Source organism: Marmota marmota, unplaced genomic scaffold (assembly GCF_001458135.2).
Source record: "Marmota marmota marmota unplaced genomic scaffold, marMar, whole genome shotgun sequence".
NCBI lineage: Eukaryota > Metazoa > Chordata > Mammalia > Rodentia > Sciuridae > Marmota > Marmota marmota.
In genome coordinates this window covers 2702586-2726903 of record NW_025999899.1, presented here as the reverse complement: position 1 = coordinate 2726903, position 24318 = coordinate 2702586, and the positions used below count along the sequence as shown (strand labels likewise).

The 24318-nt window shown below is 51.9% G+C and overlaps 1 protein-coding gene across 2 annotated transcripts in view; it reads right to left on the bottom strand.

The window, feature by feature from the left end:
- Atp2a3 (ATPase sarcoplasmic/endoplasmic reticulum Ca2+ transporting 3) overlaps positions 1-14006 on the bottom strand; it is a 40248-nt gene extending 26242 nt beyond the window's left edge. For both annotated transcript variants that reach the window (XM_015505980.2, XM_015505981.2), the window contains exon 1: positions 13975-14006. The gene's annotated coding sequence lies outside the window, so the exon portion shown is untranslated. The remainder of the gene's footprint in view (positions 1-13974) is intronic.
- Positions 14007-24318: the final 10312 nt, after the last annotated feature.

The following is a 24318-nucleotide window of genomic DNA, read 5'->3' as shown; positions in this document are numbered from 1 at the left end:
CCATTGAGCCAGATGCTGCATTTGCTAAGTGGGGGATTGCCCTACCCTGCTCACCTCTGTGCTATTGGCTGGGCAGCTCAAGGCAAAGCAGTAAGGGGGTACTGCTCCTCCTGCATCCCCATCTGGCCGATGCAGGGGCACACGACCCCTACTATTCTCATCTGGGCCTCTCCCAACCTACCCCTGCTCTGGATCACTGCTGCCAGACTGAGAGATCTGGTGTCCGCTGATGCCCCTGTGGGGCCAAGGAGCCTGAGAATGAGACTGTGGACTTAGGGCGGGCTAGTGGGGCAGTGATCCGAGAAACTCCAGGGTTTAAAGCAAAGAATATGGTCCAGAGGGCTTGAGTTCAAGTCCTGCTCTGTCTCTTGGTACTGTCATAGCAACAGGCAGGCCATGAAAGCTCCTGTGTCCCTTTTCCCGTCAGCACACAGCAGCTAGTAGCAGCGATACCTTATAAGGTTATGTGAAGCTTGCATGACATGCACAAAGTGCCCAGGATGCATAGCCCACAGTGACAGTCATTGGCACAACGGTTATTAGACCATAAGCTCCATGATAGTGGCACTGTGTTTAGTGTAGCAGAACGGTGCCTGTCACATAGTAGTTACTCAGAACAAACTGAAGAATGAGTGACCCAGCCTCTGCCCTGTCATAGACCTTCAGTGGCTGTCCGAAGCCTGCATAATAATAATAATTGACCTTGGAATGGTCTTTCAGACTTTGGAGCTACCCCCAACCTGCCCTTCTAGAATTACGTCCACATTTCAGATGCAGAACTCTCTGCCACCCATCAAGCCTCAGGATTGCTACCACCTCCCTGTTTTCCTCCACCAATATTTTGCTTGCATCTTACCTTCTGTCCAGAAAACCTTTCCCTATCTCATCTGAACCCTTCCACGAAGCCTTCCTTGCCCACCTGATGGCCCTGCCTTCCTGGCCTAGTCATCAGTATTCACTCCAGACTGGAGCACCTCCAGGGCAGGGAGAGGCTGAGTCTTCCTGGTCCACACCAAGTCCTCCCAGCCTTTGTTTATTCAGTTGTTCCATGGTTCAGAACAGGGCCTGGGCCCACAGCCTGCAGCCAGGGAGAAGCTGTACAGCCAGGGCTGCCCCCAGGCTCCACACACCACCTGCTCCCTAATCCCCCAACTCCTTCCTTCTCACAACACTGGAAACTGGAATTTCAGCTTCTAAATGTCAGTGGCAGCGGGGAGACAAGAGCACTCACCCAAGGCTTCCTCCAAGGTAAATTTACAAAGCAATCAAATCATCACTTGCAGAGGTAGGGAGAGGCCTTGGCTGGTCAGAGCCCGCCCAGCCCACCTGGCCCTGACCTTGTCTCCAGGGTCCACCTAGAGTGGACAAACTGGCCCTGCTCCTCAGAGGACACTGAGGGGCCTTAGAAAGTGGCTCCTGCTGTGCAGAAAGGCTCTCGGCCGGCCTACTTGGCTGACCTGGCGCTAGATGCTAAGGGTTTGTTCAACACCTATGTGTCTTGTGGCAGTGTGGGGCAAGGCCTGATATTGCTCATGGGGGATGAAGGCTGCCCAGCAAGGGCCAGTAGGTGTGAAAACTAGGGTGAAGCCTGAAAATCCTTGAGTTTCCAGTTGGCCTGCAGCCGAATCACACTTTCTCCCACTGGGAGTCAGTGTTAGATCCTTCAAGGCCCTTAGGGGATCTCGAGACCAAAGGAAGGGCAAGTCTGCCTGGGGCCACTCAGCAAGTAAGGCCACTGCAGTCACCTTCTTGTTCCACTTAACCCACTCCTGGTGGCCTGGTTTCCAGGGGTCATGCATATGGGTTTCCAACTGAGGCCTGGGATAATGGCAGGAAATAAGGCCATAGCCAAAACACCACTGGAAGGATTCCAAATCTGGGCCACCGCTCCCACCCTGCGGCAGCCCTGGGGACCTTGTACCCTTTGCACAGACAGGCAGTGTGCAGACTAGGGAGGCAGGTCCAGGCCAGACGCTCTCTCTCCATAAGTTCCCTTGAACAGGGGCCACCCCCAGAGACCTCTTGGGATCTAATCTGACCCTCAGATCCCTGGGCTCTCCAGGGCCTTTAGGAGCAAGGTTGTGTGGCAGATGTGCCCAACCCAGTCCAGTCTTTGACCTTGGCCCCAGTCTAGCAAAGGATGTGAGCGCAGATATAAGGAAATTGGATGACTCCTGAAGGTACAAAAAGATACCCAGCCTGACTTGTAAATAGAAAAATGCCAAGTACAGAACCCACAAGGACTTTTCTATGACTGGCACAGATCAAGTTACACACTTACACAAGTGCCTTATACACTTTGGCCAGGTGGCAGATGGGCAGGTCGGTTGGTTCAACCTTCGGGACAGTAAAGTAGCAACAGCTGTCAGACTGCAAACACACTCCGCACACAGCAGTTCCACTTCTAGGAATTTATCCTTCAGGGCTATTCACAAGTGATAGAGGGACAAGGATATTCTTTATCTTTTGCATGTAATAGCAGAGGCTGTGACCACCGCAAGCGGCTCTCAGAAGTGGGATGAAGAAACACCGGAACAGGCCCACAACAGAACCCAGCGCAGCCACTGGGAACCCAGGAAAGCTCCCTTATGAACCACCTCCAAGAGTGCTGGTCAAGTGGAAAGCAGGGTAGAAACGGCTATAGAACTCACTCCCTTTCATGCAAAAAAAAAATCCCAGGGATGGGGTGTACTTAGTGTACTTAGTAAGGGGCTCACCTAGCACATGCCAGGCCCTGGGTCCAATCCCCAGCACAGCCAGGAAATTTTTAAAAAGATCCTAGATGTGCATGCATATATGCACAGAATATTTTGGGAAGGAGACACAGGAATTGGGAACACTGGGATAGGTGGTTAGGGACAGAGTCAGATGTCTTTACTGTGCACCTTTTGTACCCTTTGAAGATTATATTGTATGCAATTTTTCTTTGTGTGTGTGTGTGTGTGGTGCTGGGGATTGAACCCAGGGCTTTGTGCATGCAAGGCAAGCACTCTACCAACTAAGCTATATCCCCAGCCCACTGTACGCAAATTTTAATTAAAAAAAAAATTTATGTCGGGTATGTATTAGGCTTGTAATCCCAGCTACTTGGGAGGCTGAGACAGGAGGATCACAAACTCAAGGCCAGCCTTAGCAACTCAATTAGACCCTGTCTCAAAATTTAAAAAACAAATAAATAAATAAAATTAAAGAGGGCTAGGGATGTAGCTCAGAGGTAGAGCACATCTGGATTCAATTCCAGTATTGCAAAAAAGATAAACCCTGCTGGGGCCTCACCAGCTCCCGTGAGGTTGGGACAGATGGTGTTTTGTATGCACAGGGGACTCCCGGCTGGCACACACACTGTCTCTCTGAGGCTCCCACCCCCTGTTCTGAGGCTTCTGTCCTCAGGAAGGAGGAGAAGGAGAGGTAGGAGGGTGGGATCCCCAGGCTCCATTCCCCCAGCCCCTGGCAGAATTTGCAAACTTTAAGACTTAAACAAATGACTTCCTTGTGGTTTCCAGTGCTAACGACCTTGCAGGTGCACAGACGCCTGGGGTGGGAGGAACACTAGTCCCTGGGGTGTTCCCTCCACCCACAGGCCCTGTACCCTACCAACCACCTCCTGGCCAGGAGCCCAGCCCAACCTCCTCCGCTACAGAGGCAGATGACTTGGTATAAGTGATCTCACTAAACACGCACAAACAACTCTAAGAGACGGTTTTATTGCGGCCTCATTGACAATGAGGAAACCAAGGCATAGAAAGGCCCAGGGGCTTGTCTGGGGTCACACAGCTATGAAGGGGCAGAGCCAGGGTGCAGAACCCCATCAGCCCCTTCCCAAAAGCTGTGCAGGTAGCACCTAGAGGACATACAAGCCTCATCCACAGGCCGTGGAGCACAGGGCAGTAAGGGGCAGCTGGCTTCCCTCTGCTCACTTCCAGAGGCCTGGAATGGTTCCTGAGGAAGAAGCACCAGAGATGTGAGGGAAGAGCCCTCTGAGGCCTCTTAGGGTCTGAGGACAAAACTGGTATAGATGCTGCCACACCAGGGTCCCCGAGCCTACAGAACCTGTGATCTTTTACACATAGGTAAACTGAGGCCCAGAGAGGAGTAGGCATCTGTGCTAAGTCCACTACAATCCTATGTGATCTTGCCAAGTTGTTTAAACTTCTGGTGCCTCAGTTACCTCCTTTCTAAAATAAAGATGACAATAGCCCCAACATCTGAGTTGTTTGGAGAAAGAAATGAAATGATAGATGAAAAAGTGCTGAGAACAGTGCCTAGCACATAGTAAGTGCTCAGTGAGCATCAGCTTTTATTACTAATACTAGCAAAGTACAGAGGAACCAGGGGAACCTAGCAATGTCCCCATTTTCCTACCACATCAACACACACCCGCCTACCTGTGGATCTATACACCACGCCCATCACCTCACACAGATGGTGAGGGGCCAGAGCACTCCAGGATCCCCTCACCCAGACAAAACTACACAGGGGCAGGAGACTAGGGACTACACTGTCAGTTCCTCCTCTGCTGGACCCCTGAAGACAAGAGAGCTAGAAAGGACAGGAACCTTGGCCAGGGTCATGCAAGGGCAGAATGTGTGAGATTCTGGAAATGGAAGGGAGGGCTGGATCTCCAGCTTCCCTTGGGAATCAAGATTCCCAAGCTGGACCACAGCGATACCAAAAAGGCTGTGGGAGCCCAGACCTGCCTACAGGGATTCCCACCCTACCCCAGAGCCAGGGGGCAGTTCCTGCTACCCTGTTCTCCTGCAGCGAAGGACACCCTCCCTGCCAAGTCATTAATGGGGGATATTAAATAATATTTATCTCCCCAGTTCCTCCCACAGCTCAACTAAATATAGCAACTATTTTTTTTGAAAAAGGATTTCTGCTCCAGAAAGATAATATTTATATAAGAGGTGGTTTTCATAAACCAATACAGAACCGAAGCAACCTTTCTGACAGCAATGTGTAATTTCCAAGCCAGCCCTGAGCACAGGGACACAGGCCAGAGCACCCTCCCCTCCAACTGACTGGGAACCCCAAAGGATGAGACCCCAAATCCCAAAACTACACAGGCTCAGGCAATACGTTGGGGATGGAAGCAACTTTTCTTTCTGGTCCCCTCACACTCTACCAGGTGCTGTGAGGGTAGCAGATCCTGCCTGGAAGGGACGCAGTCAAGAGACTTCCATCCTCAGGAGCCTCCAAATGTGCTGGGCCTCATTTGGATAGTACCAGGAGGCGTTTGCCCATTGCCTTAGCAAAAAAAAGAAGAATCCCCCACTTCTTTGAAGGCGATGAGGAAGAACCCATTTCTCTCCCACGCAAACTGCAAAAGCAGGAAGGCTCCCTTGGTGCCCAAGATGGGCAGGCACCACTCCAGGTCACCCAGCCTCTGGCAACTCTCTGGGACCTCCAGTCGGCCAGCCCAGGAAGATGGGTCTCTGGCCCCAGCAGTTCAAAGCCCCCAACGACTCCTGCCAGCTACATCCGCTTGGGGTTGCAGAAAGAGGAAGACCTGGGGGTGGAGGTGGGGGTGGGGGCACCACGGCCGCTAGCCTACAAGCTGCACCTACTTGAGGGTTTTATTGCGCCCTGAGGGGAGACCCCTGGATCGGCTAGGAGGCTGGACTTCAGAGTGCTCGGCCGGTTCCCGGCCAGCAGGTCTCAGTGTCTGCTGCACCTGCATGATACCCGCGGGTCGCAGCGCGGCGCGGGGTTCCAGCTTGGACTGCGAATGAGGCTGGCTAAGGCTTGCAGAAATGGATGGGACCGCACCGCAGCAAGAAGCCTGGAAGGACCCAGCGCGGAGGGGGTGGCAGGCGTCGGCCCCCCAAGCCGGAACCCGCCCCCACCCNGAGCCGAGCCAGGGGCAGCTGAGGGCGCGTGGCCTGGGAGTGGTGTGGCGGTGGGGGCTCCATCCCTGTCCCTGCAGAGCTGGGGGAATGCTCAGTGCTGATCTAGGAGCTGCCACATTCACCTCCTTTCCTGTTCTCCTGGGGTGGAGGGGGGATGTGTTGCAAAATGGAGCTGTCCATAGAGGGGCGTCCTACTTTCCAACTCCAATTCAGCACAGTGTGACCCTGAATCTGGAGGGAACCCAAAAGCCTTGAATAAGCCAGGGCTCCTCCAGAGGAAACCACCTGATGGTTTCCTCTTAGGATGTTTGCGCTTTCATTATTCTCCTAATGTGCAGCGATGAGCGGGTTATTCATCATACAACCAGAAAGACTAACAATGAATCAGTGGAGGAGAAGGTAGAGAAAACCAGACTTGTTACCTGGGATGCAAGCACACCCCTCTGCCCCTGCAGGAAACGTAGCTGCTGGGGTGATGGGTGTGTGTGTGTGCTCCTAGAAACACCTGAGGGGTGGGACCAAGGTCTCTACCCAGGGTCCTTGAGGAAAGTAACCCTGATCAAGGGAGGTAGGGGCACAGAGGGTCCCCCATTCCAGTGCTCACCCCCAGTGCGAGGAGAAGGAGTGCAGATCAGAGGAAGAAGATGCGGGAAGACAGAAACCACCCACCCAACCCAAAAGGGGAGCAAAGAGAGCAATCTGATCTTTACCCCTCCAGCCTGAGAGACTCATCCAGTCTTACCCCACCCCAATCCACCAAGCAGGCCTCCACTGTCCAGAGCTGCAGCCTCTGGGATCACCAAGGCTGCACAGGATCATTGATTCCAGGAGTGGCCTTCCTGGATAATAGCAACTGTACCCACCTCCTGATGCCCCCACCTGCAAGCCTCAAGTTCTAGCTATGTCTGACCTTGTGCACCTGGTTTCTAGCTTTTGCTCAGGAAATAGGACTGGCTTCTCCTCCAATGTCTCTCCCTTTCTACACACTTGTGGTCAGGACTGGCTGGTCCACTTTGCCACTTTTCAAGGGTCACCCAGACTCCCTCATCCGTCCACATCACATCAGTCTGCTGCTGTGGAGATAGATTGAGGCTTGTTGTCTGGCTATGAATCCTTTCAGCCCGGACGTTTTAGATCACAAGCCAATATCTCCGGATATCTCCACTGGTCCCTTTCCCTCCTCCCACCCCCTACAGTCTACAAAGTCCCATTGCATCCGTAAGTTGCTAGGAATAATGTCAGGCAGGATGAGGCTGAAGACAATGCCAGATAGCTCCCCACTACACACTTCTGTCTCAGACAATGTAGAGTCCTAGGCATTCAAGCAGCTGGAATACTCCTACCCCTCCAAACACATATATCCTGGGGTCTGAGAGCCCCTTTGCCAGCCCTGGGGATCTTAACCCTAAGCCTCTCCCTTTCCACCCCACCCTCTGCTGTGAGTTGGCATTTGCTAGAAGGTAGGGCCAGAAGACCTGATTGTTTGCTCTGGCAGGCTGGCCCATTTCCTTTTCTTCAGCCCACCCCACCCTACCTCCAAACCACCCCTGGACAGGCAAACAGTTGCTGGCAAGTGTGGCCCCCACCTGGAAGGCTGACACACCTGTCAGCATGCCTGCCTGCTCTGCTCCCTCCAAGCTCCACCAAATCACAGTCATTTTATACTCCAACTACCTGCCCAGTTGCTTGTGTGTCCCCAATTATGCCCTCTGTCCGCACCTAGACAAAGAGCTAGTGACAAGAACAATATGGTCACAGGAAGACTGTCCAAAGGACAGGTCTGTCTTCCCCACTTCCCAGATGCTATGGGCCCAGAGCTTCAGGCCTGACACCATCTCAGTTCTTCCCAACTACCCCACAGGACAGACAGAGGCAGAATGTATCATTCTCTGGAGCAGCCATGACTGTCTGCTTTATGTGCCAAGACAGAGGAAAGGTAGGTCTTCCCCAGAAGAATTTGAATACTTAGTGAAGAGGGTGTTACAGGTAATCAAAAGCAGCCTGAGTTGCCAGGCATGATGGTGCACACCTGTAATCCCAGCTACTTAGGAGGCTTAGCTAGGATAGTTGAAATTTTGAGGCTAGCCTCAAAAGTTAGCAAGACCATGCCTCAAAATAAAGTTTTAAAAAAAGGGCTGGAGATGTAGCTCAGTGGTAGAGCACCCCTGGTTTTAATTCCCAGCATCCCAAACAAAACAAAAAACACAAAAAGAACAGCCTCATCTGGGTGCAGTGGTGCATGCCTATAATCCTAGTGGCTAGGGAGGCTGAAGCAGGAGGATTGCAAATTGGAGGCCAGCCTCATCAACTTAGTGAGGCCCTAAGCAACTTTAACAAGACTGTCTCAAACTCAAAAAATTAAAAGGGTTGTGGCTCAGTGGTTAAGGGCCCTTGGGTTCAATCCCTGGTACAAACAAACAAACAAACATAGTTCTGTGTTTGGGGGCTAAAGAAGGCCTCTTGGGAGTCAGCCTGAGCTGCTCATGTAATTTCTGACCCCTGCCAAATAGACAGTGGAGGCCCTGACCCAGAGTAGGTCAGCCACGAGAAGGTTTGCTGGCCCAAGCTGACTCCTTGCTGATATCCTAAGCTTTGGGCCAGAGATTGTTTCTGGAGGGCACTGGTGTTTGGACCAGAGTTAGAGGGTCAGCTCAATATCATATCAAGTGGGACAGAAGGAGAGCAAAGGAAAGTCAAGTGCACAAGGAACAGGGAGTTGAGACAAAACTTCCAGTAGGGGAGAGAAAGGGATGGGGAGAGACGCTGCCTTGTGGCACCCAGTTTCCTCAAAGGCTTTACTGAACTTCTCCCTGTGGTTCCCCAGATTTCATGGAGCCTACTGTTGTGCCCTTCCCAGAGAATGGCCTGTTTTTGAGCAGTTTCTTGGGGATTTGTTTAGTCGGTTATTGTAGCTAAAGGGCTGTGTCTAAAAATGGATCCAGCTTTAAACCTCTGCTAGGCTGTGTGGCCCAGGGCAAGGCACGTCACCCTTCGGAGCCTCACTTTGCTCATCTGCAATTATTAGTTAGGTTAACTTAACTGTCATAACAAAGTCACTCCAAAAATGTACAAAGGCATCCCAGTTTATTTCTCAGTGATGTAAAATCGGAAGCCCATTGTCAACTTAGTGGGGTAGTGATATGGAGACCCAGGCCCCTTCCCTTTTGTGGCTCTGCCATCTTCAATTTGATTGCAAGGTCACCACACTGCAGCAAGCCAGGAGAGGAAGAAAGAGGATGTCGATGATAATCAGGTTTTTATGGGCCAGTCCTGGAGGTGATGACATTATTTCCACTCACACTATATTGGCTAGAATTTAGTCATATGACCTTCCCTAACTGCAAAGGAAGCTGGGAAATGTAGTTCAGCTGTGCCCAGAAAGATGATGAAAAAGGGTTGGTAAACAGGTAAACAGTCTCAAGCCAGACATGGATATAATAACAGCTCACTCCCAGGGTTCAAGAAATTGTTCCCACAGCCAGTGTCTATCCTTCTTTCTTGATTTTCATTTTGGGAATCTTCCTTTCCCCTCTCCATTCCCTTTGATTTCCATAGACCTGATCCCATTTCCTAGATCTAGAGGTGGGTGTATGACTCTGTCCTAGCCAATGAGAGGTCTCCAATTCCCTGGCCACAGAGATTGGTTTAGGAGGAGTGCAAGACCAAAAGCCAACCAATTAGAATGTCAACCTAGATTTTTCTTAGACTACTGGGGGAAATATTCTTATTCTATAAGTAAGGTGATAACTAAGCTGGCTGCTACAGTGGTTGGCAGCCATCTTGTCACCAAGGGTAGAATTTGAATGTCAATAAATCCACTAAGAAGGAAACAGAAACAGAGAGAGGCAGGTTTCTGATTACGTTATGAGCCCTTGGATATCAGTTATGAGCCCTGACATCATCTGTCCTCTGTCTTTTCAGTTATATGAGTCAAAAAATTCCTTTTAGGGAATGTATTTGGGCTTCTGCTCTTTGAAAAAGAAAGAATTGGGCTGAAATAGCTGTTGGGAACTAACCAATGGATGTTTGGAAAGCACGGTATCTGGAAGTAGTTACAGACTCCACAGGTAGCTTCTGGCATTGTTATTATGGGAACTGGGGGGCAATGTGCTGTGGAGATTGGGGAATAGACAAGAGAGGGAGATGGAGAACCTGGGCCCAAGAAAGGAAGGTTTCCCAGAGGTCCCTGCTCTGGACAGGCCTTGTCTGTGGCTGGCACCTAGCCCAGCTCCTGATCTGCCTCAGGCTTGTCTGGGGCAGTCCTCCCTCTGCCTAGGGGCTTAGACCTATGACCTCCCTAGGGCAGGAGTCCCCAAGCCAGGTGGGGAAACTAATCTGTGATCAGAGACAGTGAGATCAACTCTCAACATGTGCCAGGTCCCATGCAGAACACTTTTCAAAAATAACCTCATCTTGTAGCTCAGTGGTAGAGTGGCACTTAGCATGTATGAGGCCCTGGGTTCACTCCCAGAACCACATGCAAAGAAGCCTCATTAAATCTTCACAACAACCCTTGTATAAGTATTGCTTAGGGCATCACTAAGTTGCTGAGGCTGCCCTTGAACTTGCCATGCTCCTGCCTCAACTTCCCAAGTTGCTGGGGCTGCAGGTATGTCCCACCATATCTGGCTGGAAAATCATTTTATCTTTGAACCTGAGCTTTGTGAGTGAAGTCTGATGGCTGGCTGTATGTGTGGTAGGAGCACAGAAGACACATATAATATACCACCTCATTTACTTAACATGTTCTTGCTGCTCTGTGAGCACAGAACTCTGGTGGACTCTGATGTATGGGAATTCGGTGATTCCAATCGAGTCCAAGGAAAGTGCAGCCACATCTAGAGCTGGGGTCAGTGCTGGCAGCTTCGGGCAGTGCTTTCTGTCTGAACCAGAACTAGTTTCATGCAGGAAGAAGACATCAGTGCTCTAAAAAATGCAATTCCTATTTGCTCTTACATTACTTTCCTGAGTTAATCAACCACTTGCATTAAAAATGGTGCCACAAGCCAGGTGCGATGACACATGACTTGAGAGGCTGAGACAGGAGGATTGTGAGTTCAAGGCTAGCCTCAGCAACTTAATGAGACCCTGTCTCAAAATTTTAAAAAATAAAATAAAAAGGACTGGGCACGTTGCTTACCACAGTCTGGCTGGGCACAAAATCACGAGCCACTCAAGCAGGAACAAGCTTTATTTCCAAAACCTCCCGTGAATCTCACACACGCGACCTTCTCCCGGGACACACTACACCAACCGGAAATCCCTCCTCCGGAATTCCCTCCTACCGCACTTCCCCAACCAATGGGAACTCTCCGGGAGCTCCAAAGTAGCAGGCCGAGGGGGACAGCAGGGGTCTAATCTCCAATTGAATGCACATCTTAACATAATCATTATCATCTCAATGGCTTGCTGGCGTCACCTTTCAACCAAAAATGCCATGCGTCATTCCTACTTGGCTACGGCTCTCAGCAGTTGCTCAGTGTAAAGCTCTCCTGGGGTCAACCCCCAATACCAAAAAAAAAAAAATCCCAGCAACTTTGGGAGGCTGAGGTAGGAGGATTACAAGTTCAAGGTCAACCTGGACAACTTAGGGAGACCCTGTTGCAAAATAAAAAGGGTTGGGGATGTACTCAGTGGTAGAGCATACCTGGGTTCAGTACCCAGCCACAAAAACAAAAACAAGAACCAAAACAATCCACCATGAGAAGTTGAGAGAGATTAAAGAAAAGCATTATATCTTAATGTCTTTATTGGTCCTTTTTGTTTTTCCCGTTTCTTAAGTGGGAATCCCATTGCACTGGGTCTCCAAAATTGTATAGCCTGCCCTCTTTGCATTTTACACAGGAACAAAGTTTTGGAGTGGCTCAGAGAGCCTAGGGGACTTTCCCAAGAGCACTCGGCTGAGACTCCTGCCTGCCTGCAATCTCTCCAAAAGCACAAGTTCAGTGGAGATTAGAATGGGCTCCATGCCCCCGCTCCTACTTACTATCATTGCCCAAACCCAGCCTCCATCTTCTATCTGAGGTTGGGCCTTTCCACAGCCTCCTCCATGGCCTCCCTACCTCTAGACTTACCTCTGGTATAGGAACATTGGTTCACTGAGAAGGTGCTTTCATTACTTCATTCCTGTGCTTAAGAGACTCCTTAGCTCCCTAGTACTGGCAGGACTAAATCCAAACACTTGCACCTAGCAATTGAAGTCCTTTAGCTATTGGTGCCTACCACAGCCAGGTCTCCTCAAACTGTCTCCTCAAACCTTCCCAAACTGCCCTGGCACATTCTAGCTTCATCCATTTGTCTATACTCTTCCTCTGGCCTAGGTTGCTCTTCTAGCTTTCTCTCCCTAAAATTTCTCCCCACTTTGGAAGCTCATTTCACTGGCCACCCTCACCTTGCATATTCACTCTCTTCCCTGCACAGTTTTTTACCCCCTCCCCTGTACTGGGGATTGAACCCAGAGGTGCCTAACCACTGAGCCACATCCCCATCCCTTTGCTACATTGCTTAGGGATTTGCTAATTGCTGAGCTGACTTTGAAGAAATCCTCCTGCCTCAGCCTCCAGAGCTGCTGGGATTACAGGTGCGTGCCACTGAGCCCAACTCTTCCCTATGTGCTTTTGACTGGTTCTGAATGAGACCCCTAGAAGACCCCCAGAGAGCAAGTCCTATTTCCCTGATGTACACAGGGGAAGCTGAGACCCAGGAGGAGAAATAGATTGAAGCTGTGGTGTGGAGCCTGGGAGGCTGAGGCAGAGCTTGGACAAAATTCACTGTTTTTATGAATCACAAATAACCAGTCTGGGGGATAGCTCAGTGGTAGAGCACTTGCCTAGCAATGTACAAGGTCCTGGGTTTGAGCCCCAGCACCACCAAAAAAAAAAAAAAAAGAGAGAGAGAGACTCAACTCATGAGCTGGGCTTTTGGTGCACACCTATAATCCTAATGACACATGACGCTAAGGCAGGAGGATCACAAGTTCAAGGTTGCCACCTGTGCAATTCAATGAGATACTATCTCAAAAAATGGAAAGGGCTGGGGATGTAGCTCAGTAGTTGAGCACCCCTGGGTTCAATCCCAAGCACTGGGGGCATGAGGCTGGGTGGAGAAACCAACTACACATGAGAACAGACTGCAGTGTGTGCGGCCAGTGTGCCTTGAGAACTTGGCGGATGAAGAGGGGATGACTTCTCCTAGTCAGGGAGACCAGAAGAGACTCTCTGGAGGGAGTGACACTTTTGAAGGCTAAAGGAACAAAGTTGACGTGGCCACGAGGCCTCTGGGGTTTATTGTGTCAGTGTGGGTAGTGCACATGGCTGGGCAGCCTCTGCCCTGGGAGAGGCAGAGAGGCCAGGGTTGTCTCCACTGCCCCGCTTTGGTTTGTAAATGAGTTTGAATCAAAATGCAAACAGTGCAACAGGGCGTGGTGGTTTGGGCCCATAAACCCAGAGGCTGAGCCAGGAGGATCATAAATTCGAGGTCTGCGTGGGCATCTTAGTGAGACCCCCCTTCAAAATAGAAAATAAAAAGAGCTGGGGATGTAGTTCACTGGTAGAGTCGTGAGCTGGTTCAATGCCCAGAACTGTAAAAATAAAATAATACAGAATTTTTTTTTTAAATTGTAAACATCCCTCTAGGCTTAGAAACCTGACTGTATATTTTAGGGGTTACTAGGACTCAGTGAGCCTGTGTCCCAGGCATTCTAAGACCCTATTCTGAGTCTACTCCTCCTGCTGTGGGGAAGCCCTCTGCTCCCCACTGTCCAGAGCAGGGGACTCCCCCCTTAAGGACTTTGTTTAAGTCTTTCAGGCTTGGGAACCCTGTGCAAGTCCCTGACATACCCCTATCCATCCTCCTGGGCTCCCCAGCTCTCCTCACACCTTTTCCTCCAACCCCTCCCAAGAGTCCTCCCCCGCCCCACCCTCCTGGGCTCCTCTTAGTCTGACCCCATCCCACCATTCAGCCCTAGAGCCACTTCCCCATGTTCCCCCACCCTGTTCTCACCACTTCCTGCCTCTTCTGGGGGCCTCCCGGGGCCACATCTCACAGTAGGAAGCTCCCACCTCTGGGGTCTCTCCTGGGAACACCCCTCCACCATCCAGCCAGCTGATTCCACCCTCCCTGATCCTTGAGGCCAGTAGCGCTCCCGATGCCCCAAGTGACCCCACTAGCCTCCAGCACCCTGGGTGTTCATCATCGCTCTGCGCCTCTGCGGCCAGACACCCTTGAGGTTGTGTCGCCTGGTCTGACTCATCGCGGTTCCCAGGCATGTCAGGAGGGTGTCTGCTGAAGGGCTGAGCTGCTGTGGGAAGTCCCAGAGGAGACACTCCTCCTGCACAGAGCTCACAGGGCCTTCTGGGGACAGAGCAGGCACGCAGGGCCCCTTGGCTAGCCCAGGGCACCTTTCCAATTTGGCACAAGGGGACTTGCCCCTTCCCTTCGCATCCACCACTACAGGAACACCCTGCAGGATGGGGCTGGGAGCTTCAGCCAGGCTGCATGCTCCTCAGCTCCTTGAGGCAACTTCCTGTCCTCATCCCCTTATCTTCCCGGCCAGACCAAGGAGAGGAAGTTGCCCTCTCCCTCCCAATGGTGGACAGAGACCCCCCTGGACCTCAGGAAGGGGCAGTGCGTCATGTAAGGCTGGGCCTGCCCCTTCCAGGCCTGCCTCCTCTTTCTGCTGCAACCACAGTTATCCTCTTAAAATAGCCATGAGGCACTCACCTGCTCAAGTGCCTTCCATGGCTCCCTATGGCCTTCCCAGGTAGGATCAAGTCCATAGCTTGTCCTTAAGGCTGACTTGCCAGCCTTACCTTGTACCCTTGCCCTTCCACCACCCCAGACTCTGGTCTCATTGACCTCTCTTCTCTGTACTTCCTCCTCCAAGACTTCCTCCCTCCTTGCCTTTGGCCATGTTATTACTTGTACTTAGAAAGTCATTCTTCTCATGTTTATGTGTCTAAACACTCCTCATTCTTCACAGTCCTCTCCAAGAAGTCCTCTTGCTCTCTCAGGAATCTCCTCAGCAATCCAGCATTTGTGTGAATTTGCCAGAATCTGCAGCCTCCAAACCACACATCTCTCCCACCTGAATCGTCAGGAGGCCTCTACAGCACAGCTGGGGCACAAGGTCACTATACAGTTACCCTCTAGGCTGGGAACGTCCTGAGGCAGGAGATGGGTCTGAAGCACTGAGGGCTGCATCTCAGTGTCCACTCAGCCCCTGGGCTTCCCTTTACTAGACCCTCAAAAATATTGCTTAAATGAACACTATTCTAGCCAACGCAATAAAACAAGAAAAGCAAATGAAGTACAAATACTGGGAAGTGAAAGAACAAATGAACATCTGCTTCTCTAAGCTCATGCCCTTCTTACCACTGGATGCATTAGACTTAGGGATCCTATCATGAGCTCAGGGAGAGCCTGGAATCTGCCCACTGCCACACAGTGCCTTGGGCTCCCTCCTAGCTCTGTGCCACTCTACCTGCTGCAACATCAGCCACAGTTAAGCAGTCTCTAGGCTAACCTTGTGCCATGATTATCAGCACCTTGGCCATGAGAGCCAAGGCCCTGCCTGTCAGGGAGCGGGCTGTTGCTCCAGGCTGAGCCTGACCAATTTACCTGCAGGGGCCTCAGCAGTAGTGGATTCTAAGCAGATAAAACACAAAATCCCTATTTGCTTTGTAAATTGTTACAAACAACCAAGCTTGTAAACCTTAAGGCACAATTTGAAAAGGAATTTGAGATCTGGAATGTGGAAGAGGCTCCTTTCAGACACCTGAGGGTAAGGTTCATCTTGGTTAGACCCTGGGCATGGAGGCCATCCCTGGCCCCAGTGTATAGGGGCAGGGCTGGGGGCTGGGCTGTTGGTTCAACCTTATACAGAGGGTACTTCTAGGCCTGTGACTGGCCTAGAGTGGTTAGCCAGTCCTCAAGCCAGGCTGGGTCCTCCTGGGTACCACACTGGCTGTGGAAGTCTGGGAAAGCCCCTTCCCTGCTGCCCCCAGGTCATCTGGCTGCTGGGGTGAGATAGACCAGTATCTGGAATTTATGATTTCTGATAGGAACTTGCTCCTATAGCCCACTAGGACAAAATAACAGGTGACCCAGGCCCTCCCTTTGGCTCTCAGGCTGGGAGCAGTAGAAAAACTCAGGTCCCTATTTGTGGGCACCCAATTCCGCCCCCCCCCCCCACCAGTCATGGCCTCCATGTCAATGCTGGCCTGTTCTCTACCTTCTTGAAGCCCAGCTGTTCTGACTTTCCTCCCTTGGTGCCCTTTGGGCCTTCTCATTCAGCGGTGCCAGGTCCCCGCCCTGGTGTTCCCTGTGTGGGCAGCTGGCCCGGATCCCCGGGGATATCCTGCCATTGTGGCCCAGCGCCTAGACTTGCGTCTTCCAGTCCAGCCCCATTGCTCTGGGTCCTTTCCAGGTCCCCAGGTGGGGCTTGGGAGCCCAGAGAGTGGGGAAAGTTGGCAAAGGCACCAGATCCCCAGCATGGCAGAGCCCAGCCCGGTATCCAAGACATCTGATGGCTGGGCCCTGGCCAGCCTGGGGAGATGGGAGGCCGGGCTCTCAAACCCAGAGCTGGCCCTGTGGGTGACCTTGGCATGTCCTCTACCTTCCTGGGCTCCCTCCCGGAGGCCCTGACTCACGGCAAACCCCGCCCAGGCCCAGGAAACCAAGGGAATCTGTGTTAGCAGTGAGCATGGTCACTCCCGGGTGGTTGGGTGACCTGCATGTCACTGGGTTTCTGGGTAGGCAGGGACTTTCAGTCACCTCGCTTCTAACAACTGCACTTCACGAAAATGCCCAAATTTGCAAGTTGAGTTGTATTTGCCTCAAATTCCCTGGAGCTACACCCCTAATTTGCATACCCAAATCAAACTTCTGTCACAAAGGCAGCAGCTGGGGTGGAGGGAAGGATGTTACCCCAGGGGCCTGAGGGTAGGAAGTGATGATAGCTAACAGGAAGGACCTCCTCAGCCTCCTTGCTGGTGCAGACTCCAGTAGAAGCGCTTTGCTCTTTAGGAGAGCAGGGTCTGTTTTGCCCAAGGAGGCCAGAGTCACACACTGGGGCCTGGTAAGGTGGGGAGTTCAACCCTGGCCTTCTGGCTCCAGAACCCAGGCTTTTAACCATGCCATTAATAGCACAGGTGCCCTCCGGCTGGCCCCAGGTCACCTCGATGTACAGGGCAGGGCTTGTACCCTGGCTCTGCCTTCAAAGGCCCTGCTCTGGGCCACTGAGTTACATGGTCTGGGGGGAGATCTGAGGAGGCCCCTGGACCTCCTTGGCTCCCAAGATGACCTCTATACCCTCTTCAAGGCTCCAAGGTCTCTACCAGTCACCTATGGCCAGGAAAGAAACTCCACCTGAGCTGCCCACAGGTTCTGGTTGCACTTTGTGACCTTGGACAGGGGACTTCACCTCTGAGCCTCTCATTATAAAACAGACAGTGTAGTAGTCTCAGTCCCATGGGATCATCCTGAGAGCTAAATGAGGGAGAGTCAGCGAGGGGTCCCGGCCACCTGCAGAGATGCAATGACCATCTTGTTCTTGGGCTCACTCCCAAGGACCTACCCTGGCTCTGGCCTCTGTTACCCAGGACTCTCTGCCTCTGATCAGACTGTCTGTGACCTGACCAGGAAGCTGGCCAAGGGCAATACCCACCCAGATCCTGGAGGCAAGCAGCCAACAAGCAGCAACAAAGAACTTTCCATACCTCCGCAGTCCATGAGGAACTGACACTCTTCAAGCCTCAATTGGTCTTTCACCCTCCTCTCCTTCCCCAAATTTCCATCATTGGTGATATTTACATTGGAATCCTGCCCAGGACTTGGAGAACCCAGCATGGGTACGTGGAAAACAATACAGAAGGAAAGATAGGTGTAGTTTTTAAATGTAGTGTTGGCAAATTTGTCCTCTTGGCTTTGAAACACGTTACAAGGTAGCAAGTATCAAAACCAGACGGCTTTGTGCTTAAATCAGCTCAGAAGGCTTCTGTCAGCAAGACCCTGGCATGATACCTTGATAAAGATGGGGTCTCTTCACCCTTAAGAGGATAAGGGTAGCCAGGCACGGTGGTGCATGCAAGTGCTCCCAGCGACTCAGGAGCCCGAGGCAGGATGATTGCAAGGCTAGCCCCAGCACCTTATGGAGACCCTGTCTCAGAGCTCTAGGGTCTGGGGTGGTACACACCTAAGCAGCAGGTACCTAAGGCATGCAGTAGTGTACTTAAGAACATGCACTTCGGATACAGGAGACAGTTCTGGGGTCAAATCCCAATTAGCTACTAGCTTCATGATCTCGAGAATATTGCTAAATGTCTCTGTCTAGCTGAGTTGCATTATAATGGAAATAATAATAGGCCCCACCTCAGTGGACTATTGTAAAGTTTTTTTCCCCCCAGTACTGGGGATTGAACCCCGGGCATCACACATCCTAGGCAAGTGCTCGATCACTGAGCAACAGTCTGCCCAACAGATCTCTCTCTCTCTTTCTCTCTCTCTCTCTCTCTCTCTCTCTCTCACACACACACACACACTCTCTCTCACACACAAACACACACACACACACTCTCTCTCTCTCTCTCACACACACACACACACATACACACACACACACCTTTGACTAACAAAAATCTGAATTTGTTCCAGGTAGCAAAGTGCCCAGGCCCAGGGCATGAATCATGAGTAGTCTAAGTTAAATACCCATCCTCTTTGCTAGATCCTGGCTTTTCCAACCTTCCTGGCAGTTAAGAATGACCATGTCACACAGCTCTGGCCAATGAGGTATCAGGGGAAATTTGCCAGGGGTTTACTGGATAAAATCCAGAGAATGAAGCCTTTGCTTTTCCTCCTTCCTGCTTGTGAAAGTTTATGATGCTTGGAGGCTGCTGCAGCTGTTTTGTGGCCATGAGGCATCCAGCTTGAGGATGTGAAGCACACATAAGGTTGTGTGAGCCAGAGGATGGGGGACATTGCTAAGCTGCAGAAAGACTGAAATTTCCAACCTCCAAACTTCTTGTTCTGAGAGATGATTTTAAATACCTTTATTTAAGGCCACTGGGATCTGAGTTGTTGGCTTCTTTTATCTGAATGCACCGCCAGGGATATAGGCCCTTAGCACCATATATGGCACCTGGTATGTACCCAATCAATATCAGCTGTGATCTCACAGAGACATCGCAGGACTTTCCATATTCATCTCTGCGCTCTTAGTAGACCGGGAGGAAGGATAGGTATCAATGCTGTGGGTGATTCCACACCCAATGAATGAGTGGACACAGCCATGATTCTGCTGCCCTGAGCATCTCCAAAGACCCCAGGATGTAGCGATGATCTCAGGTAGAGTTGCTGCTGGACTCCCATCTGGCAGGAAAGCCAGTGAGGCTGGACCCACTGGTAGACAATGGCATCTTGTCCCCTCCTGTCCTGGAAGCCTTCAAGTTCATGTTGCCCACCCCTGTTTCTGCCTTATACTCCGACCTTGTAAACATTGGTGCTGTATTTGAATCAGAACTGTCAGAGGTGCCATTAACTCTGCTGGAGGCCACCGCTGGAGGGGAGCCAACAGACAAGGGCCACCCAGCAGAGGGCTCCCAGGGAGAACAAAGAAAGGAAGAGAGAGCAGCACAGCTCCCCTGCAACCCAGGGATTAATCACCGGCTTTATGAACAAATGCTCTTTTTTGCTACAACAGACCCGCCTGTGTCTTCAGACAGTGGATGATCTCGCCTACCCGGAGTTCACCCAGGTCTGGAGTGAAACCACCTGACTCCAGAGCCAGCAGCATTTTTGATTAAACAACAAAGGTGGAGGCCGGGTGGGGTTGCAGAGACCTGAGGATAAGCCCAGTCAAGATGAGTCATCTTGAGACCTTGGCCCCTAAGGCTTTTTGTCTAGCCTCCTGGTTTGCTTATATTCTTAAAGAAATTCTATGGTGGTGCTTAATTTAAAATTCTTTTTTTTTTTTCGGTCCTGGGAACAGAACCTCAGGTCTCACGTTTGCTGGGCAAGTTCTATTACTGAGCTCCAGCTCCAGCTCCAGCCCAGAGGAAGCTGGTGCTTGCTGCAGGGGGTGCTGGGACAATTTTCCTAGCCCTGCCCCAGGTCATATATGTCCATCCTCTGGTCTCCTGGGCTGAATCTGCTCTGGTTCTTCCCCTCTGACTCCAGGCCTGGCCAGATCTCAGTAAGTTTACCTTGCAACATCAGCCCCAGGGTTGAAGAGTAAGGTACCCACCAGAAGCCAAGTTGGGATAGTATGGACTTTGCTGGCCTGCCCCGCCCATGGACACTGCATGAGGAACCGCGTGTCAGTCAACCTCAGCCAGCCTGGACCTGCAGCCCCGGGCATCAAGGAGAAAGCTACTGGGTGCCTCTGTGCCTCTGCAGCTGAACAAGGACAGGTCACTATAAAACCCAAAGTCCCAGAGGCAAACATCCCTACCTGGGAACTTCCTGTCCTGCCCTTTAGCTGTGGAGGAGAGGTGCGGTCTTTCCTCTGGAGGGGGCTGCGGGCTGCAGGACTGGAGTGTGGCCTCTCCAGAGCGTGGCCTGTGTGGATGGCTGGAGGAGCACCTGTCCACTGTGGGGAATGTACCTGGCTTCACTGTGACCCTAGGTGGGTACGGGGTCCCTTGCTCCATGCCGACCCATGCCCCTTCGTCCCTGTCTACTGTGACTCCACCAGCACACTCCTTGCCTTGGCTTCTCATTTAGAATGCACCTCTGCCCGGCAAAGGCCCAACAAACTCAACGTGGGGACCCGGAGGGACAGAAGAAGGTGAGGTATAGAGGAGGGAAGGCTGCCCCTGCACCATCACCTTGACCATGCTGCTGGGGACAGGAGCCTAGATCCCCTGAAGGGGCCATGAGCTCTGCTCTCCACCAGCCACTGCTGACCTCTGTCCCTGGGTGTGTCCTGCCTCTCGGGCATATCCTGCTCCATGGGAATGGGAATGGGGGCTACAGAACATTCAGACCCCCACCCTGTCCAGGGACAGACCCACCAACGTGTTCAGACAGATACCCAGATGACTCATGGTCCTCCGCTTTCCCTCTGGGCAGCTTCTCTTCATGTCCCCAGATGCCCACGCTTAGGCAAAACCTGGCCTGGGAGTCAGGAGGCTCCCATTCCTGTCCACACCCAGGACCACAACCTGCTACGCAAATTCCGGTAGACACCAGCCCCTCTGGGCCTCAGTCTCCTGTCTTGCACAGGGGCAGGTGGTGGGGATGTATAGGTGGCCTCTGAGGTGCTTTCCTTCCAGTTCCAGGCCCTTAGGAATTCCAAAGGAAGAACAAAAGCCACTGAGTGCCCAGTGTTTTAGGCAGAAACTTGTGCTCTAAAGGAACCTTCTGCAGAGGATCCTGAACCTGCTGTGGCTAGGAGGGGGGTTCCGGGTGAGGCAGGGTGGGAGCAGAGCCTCACTTGTTTCCTCAGGATACTGAGCAGACAGAACCCGCTGGGTGGCTGGGCTCTGGGTAGTCCCTGTAGCCTGTGACGTCAGTGACCCTGCCAATACAACGGGATGGACAAGGAAGTGTCACTAGCCCTTTTAGTCTCACTCAGTTCAGGGCCTCAGGAAACCTCCCAGCTGTGCTTGGGCCACCTCCAGGGCAGCCAGGATCCCTGAGCCCACAGCCCAGTGGCCCCAGCTCCCAGCTGCCACACCTCTGCCCAGCCTGCCCCCTCCCTGGACCACCTCCTTGGTGCCCTTGGCCCCTTAGTGTTTCAGAAGGTCTAAGTGAGGAGGGAGTGACAGAGACCAGCAGGAGGCCAGCTCACCCCTGAGATCTTCCAGAGAAAAGGGTCCAGCAGAGTCTGAGCTTGACATGGACAGCCAGTCCCCTTTCCACTGCCCAGTTCAAACAGACTGAAGCACAGATGGGAAATCACAGGCTCAATTCACTGAAAGCTCCAGGGGATGGGTGGCTTCAGAAATGGCTGAAAAGAGTTCTCAAATTGTCTTAGAAACTAGGTGTGGGGATGTGCGCCTACGATCACAGCTACTCAGAAGGCTGAGGCAGGAGGATTGCGAATGTGAGGCTACCCTGGGAAACTTAGGAGAGACTCTGTCTCAAAATAAAATGAAAAGGGCTGGGGATGTGGTTCAATAGTAGAGTACCCTTGGGTTAAATCCCCAGTACCGCAAAAACCAAAACTGAACTAAAACCAAAAAATTGTGTCTGAGAACTTGTCTTTGAGTTTGGGCTCTGTTTTCAGGGGGGTTCTTCCTTCATAGTGGTAAAATGGCTGCCAGCAGCTCCATTTCACAGCACACTTCAGTGGTCACCCCAGAGGAAGGAGGTTCTCTTTGCCAATCATTTTATCAACCTCTAACTTGAGTCTCATGTTGGGCCCTCAAGGGGTCAGGTCTTTTCCCACATCAGTCTCTTTACTGTTCCAGATGGCCACATGAACGCCTGTGCTCTAAGGCCAGAGGCGGGGACTCACCACCACAGAGTCCAGGTGCTGAGCAACAGGAACATGGTGGCTTCAGGATGGGAACATTCAGGTCAGAGATCCCCATTCATGGGTTCTAAATGAGGCCCTACAAAGAAAGGGCAGAGGCCACTAAGTACCCAGTCCCAGTCCCTGAGGTGGAGCAGCAGGTACACAGCCCTCAGGGAGGAGGCTTATGGCATAGGGTGTGCGGGGGACACACAGCAGCCAAAGTTGACGAGGGGATCAGGGAGGGCTTGTGGCCTGAGAGGACAAGTCCCTCCTGGTGGCCAGGAGCTTCTTGAGGGAAATGCTATTTGATCCTCATTCTTAGAAAGAGGAAGTGGTCGCTTCCCAAGAGAAGCTGACCTCATGCCCAAGCCTTGATGTGGCTCAGAGGCTGGACTGCTCCTATCTCACACGAGGGAGCGTGTTACAGCACAGCTTGCCTCTCTGCACTTCCATGCTCAATGTGAGGCATCATCCACTTCAACAAAGCTGTCCTTGGTACTGGGAGAGTGTCAGAAGCCTTATCTACTGAAAAAAATTTTATTTTTTTGCAATGCTGGGGAAAAAATCCAGGGCCTCACATATGCAAGGGCTTTATCACTGAGCTACATTTTTTTAAAAATTTATTTTGGGACAGGGCTCTCTAAGTTGCCCAAGTTGGCCTTGAACTTGTGCAGCTCCTGTCTCAGCCTCCCAAGTAGCTGGGATTACAGACGTATGCCACCAAGCCTGGCTTCCACTGAATCTAACTCTACTACCTCCCATGTGCTAATCCCTCCGTGTGCTGATAATAACCTTGTGTGCTTACCCATTGGGTGACAGGTCTCCCAGGTGGTAACATCTTTCTGGAGATTTTGCAAAGTTTTAACTAGACAGCACAGAGCAGACTCGGAAAGCACCTTCCATCTCACCTGGATATCAAGGGTTCTGTGCTTTGGGCATCAATCAAGGTCATCACCTGGAAGACAAAAGATGAGGGTTGTCTCTGAAGCCTCTTCAAATGATAAACAAACAAACAATAACAACAACAAAATGCCTGCTGTTTCTCTGCTGGCCTATCTAGCAGAGAAGCTAGAGGACCAAGAGACCAGAGACCTGTGTGTTGCCCTGGATCCTGACCCTGACGTTCTGTGTGACCCTGGGGGACTGCTGAGCTTCAGGTCTCCTTGGGCCACCCCTCAGGGACCCTGGTTCAGTGCTGGCAGATCCCTGCTCCTAGGTGAGCCTGGGCCAAGCTGCAGCCTCTCTCCACTAGACTCCAATGCCACCTCCACCCGGCTGTTTCCATGGTGGCAGCCCCCGTCTCTGTTTACTCAGCTCCCTGCGTGAGATTTTTCCATAACTGGCCATTGAGAACACAATGCCAGCTTCTCCCCAAGGAGGTGCTACAGCCCACACCCTGCGGCCAAACAGCGGATATGGCTCTCTAGCTGGGGTCAGAGGCTGACACCAGGCATCTCAAGACTCCCAAGCTCCTGGACCTAGACCTTGGCCTTCTGTGAGGTGGGGCTGAGAGCCTGAGCCAGGGAGCCAGGGAGCCAGGGAGCTAGGGAGCCACGGAGCCACGGAGCCACGGAGCTAGGGAGCCAGGGCCAGGCCGGGGCTGCCTTGCCAGAAACATATGAAATCCTGAGCAAGTCGCCTTCCCTCTGAGACACCCTGGAGCTGTAAAATGGGTCACATCACAAAGCAGGAGGACCTGCTTTGGCTCTTCACAGAGTCACAGTCCAGCAGCCCCTGTCCCAGTAGCCCCAGACACAAAGGGTCTGGGACTCCTGGCAGAAAATGTTTCCTGCCCGAGTCGGCCCCAGGCCAAGCCCAGCCTGGCCATGCTCAGGTCAAACCAATAGTGTGGCCTTCGCCCTCAGCTTCCCATCCTGGGCTGGGAGAAAGTCTGGGCTACACAGGGCCTTGTGGGGTTTCTATTTACAAATGCACAAACCCTCTTTGTAATTAATCTAAATATGCAAAGAATTAGGAAATGTGTCATTAGATAAATCAGGTACCTGCTCCTAG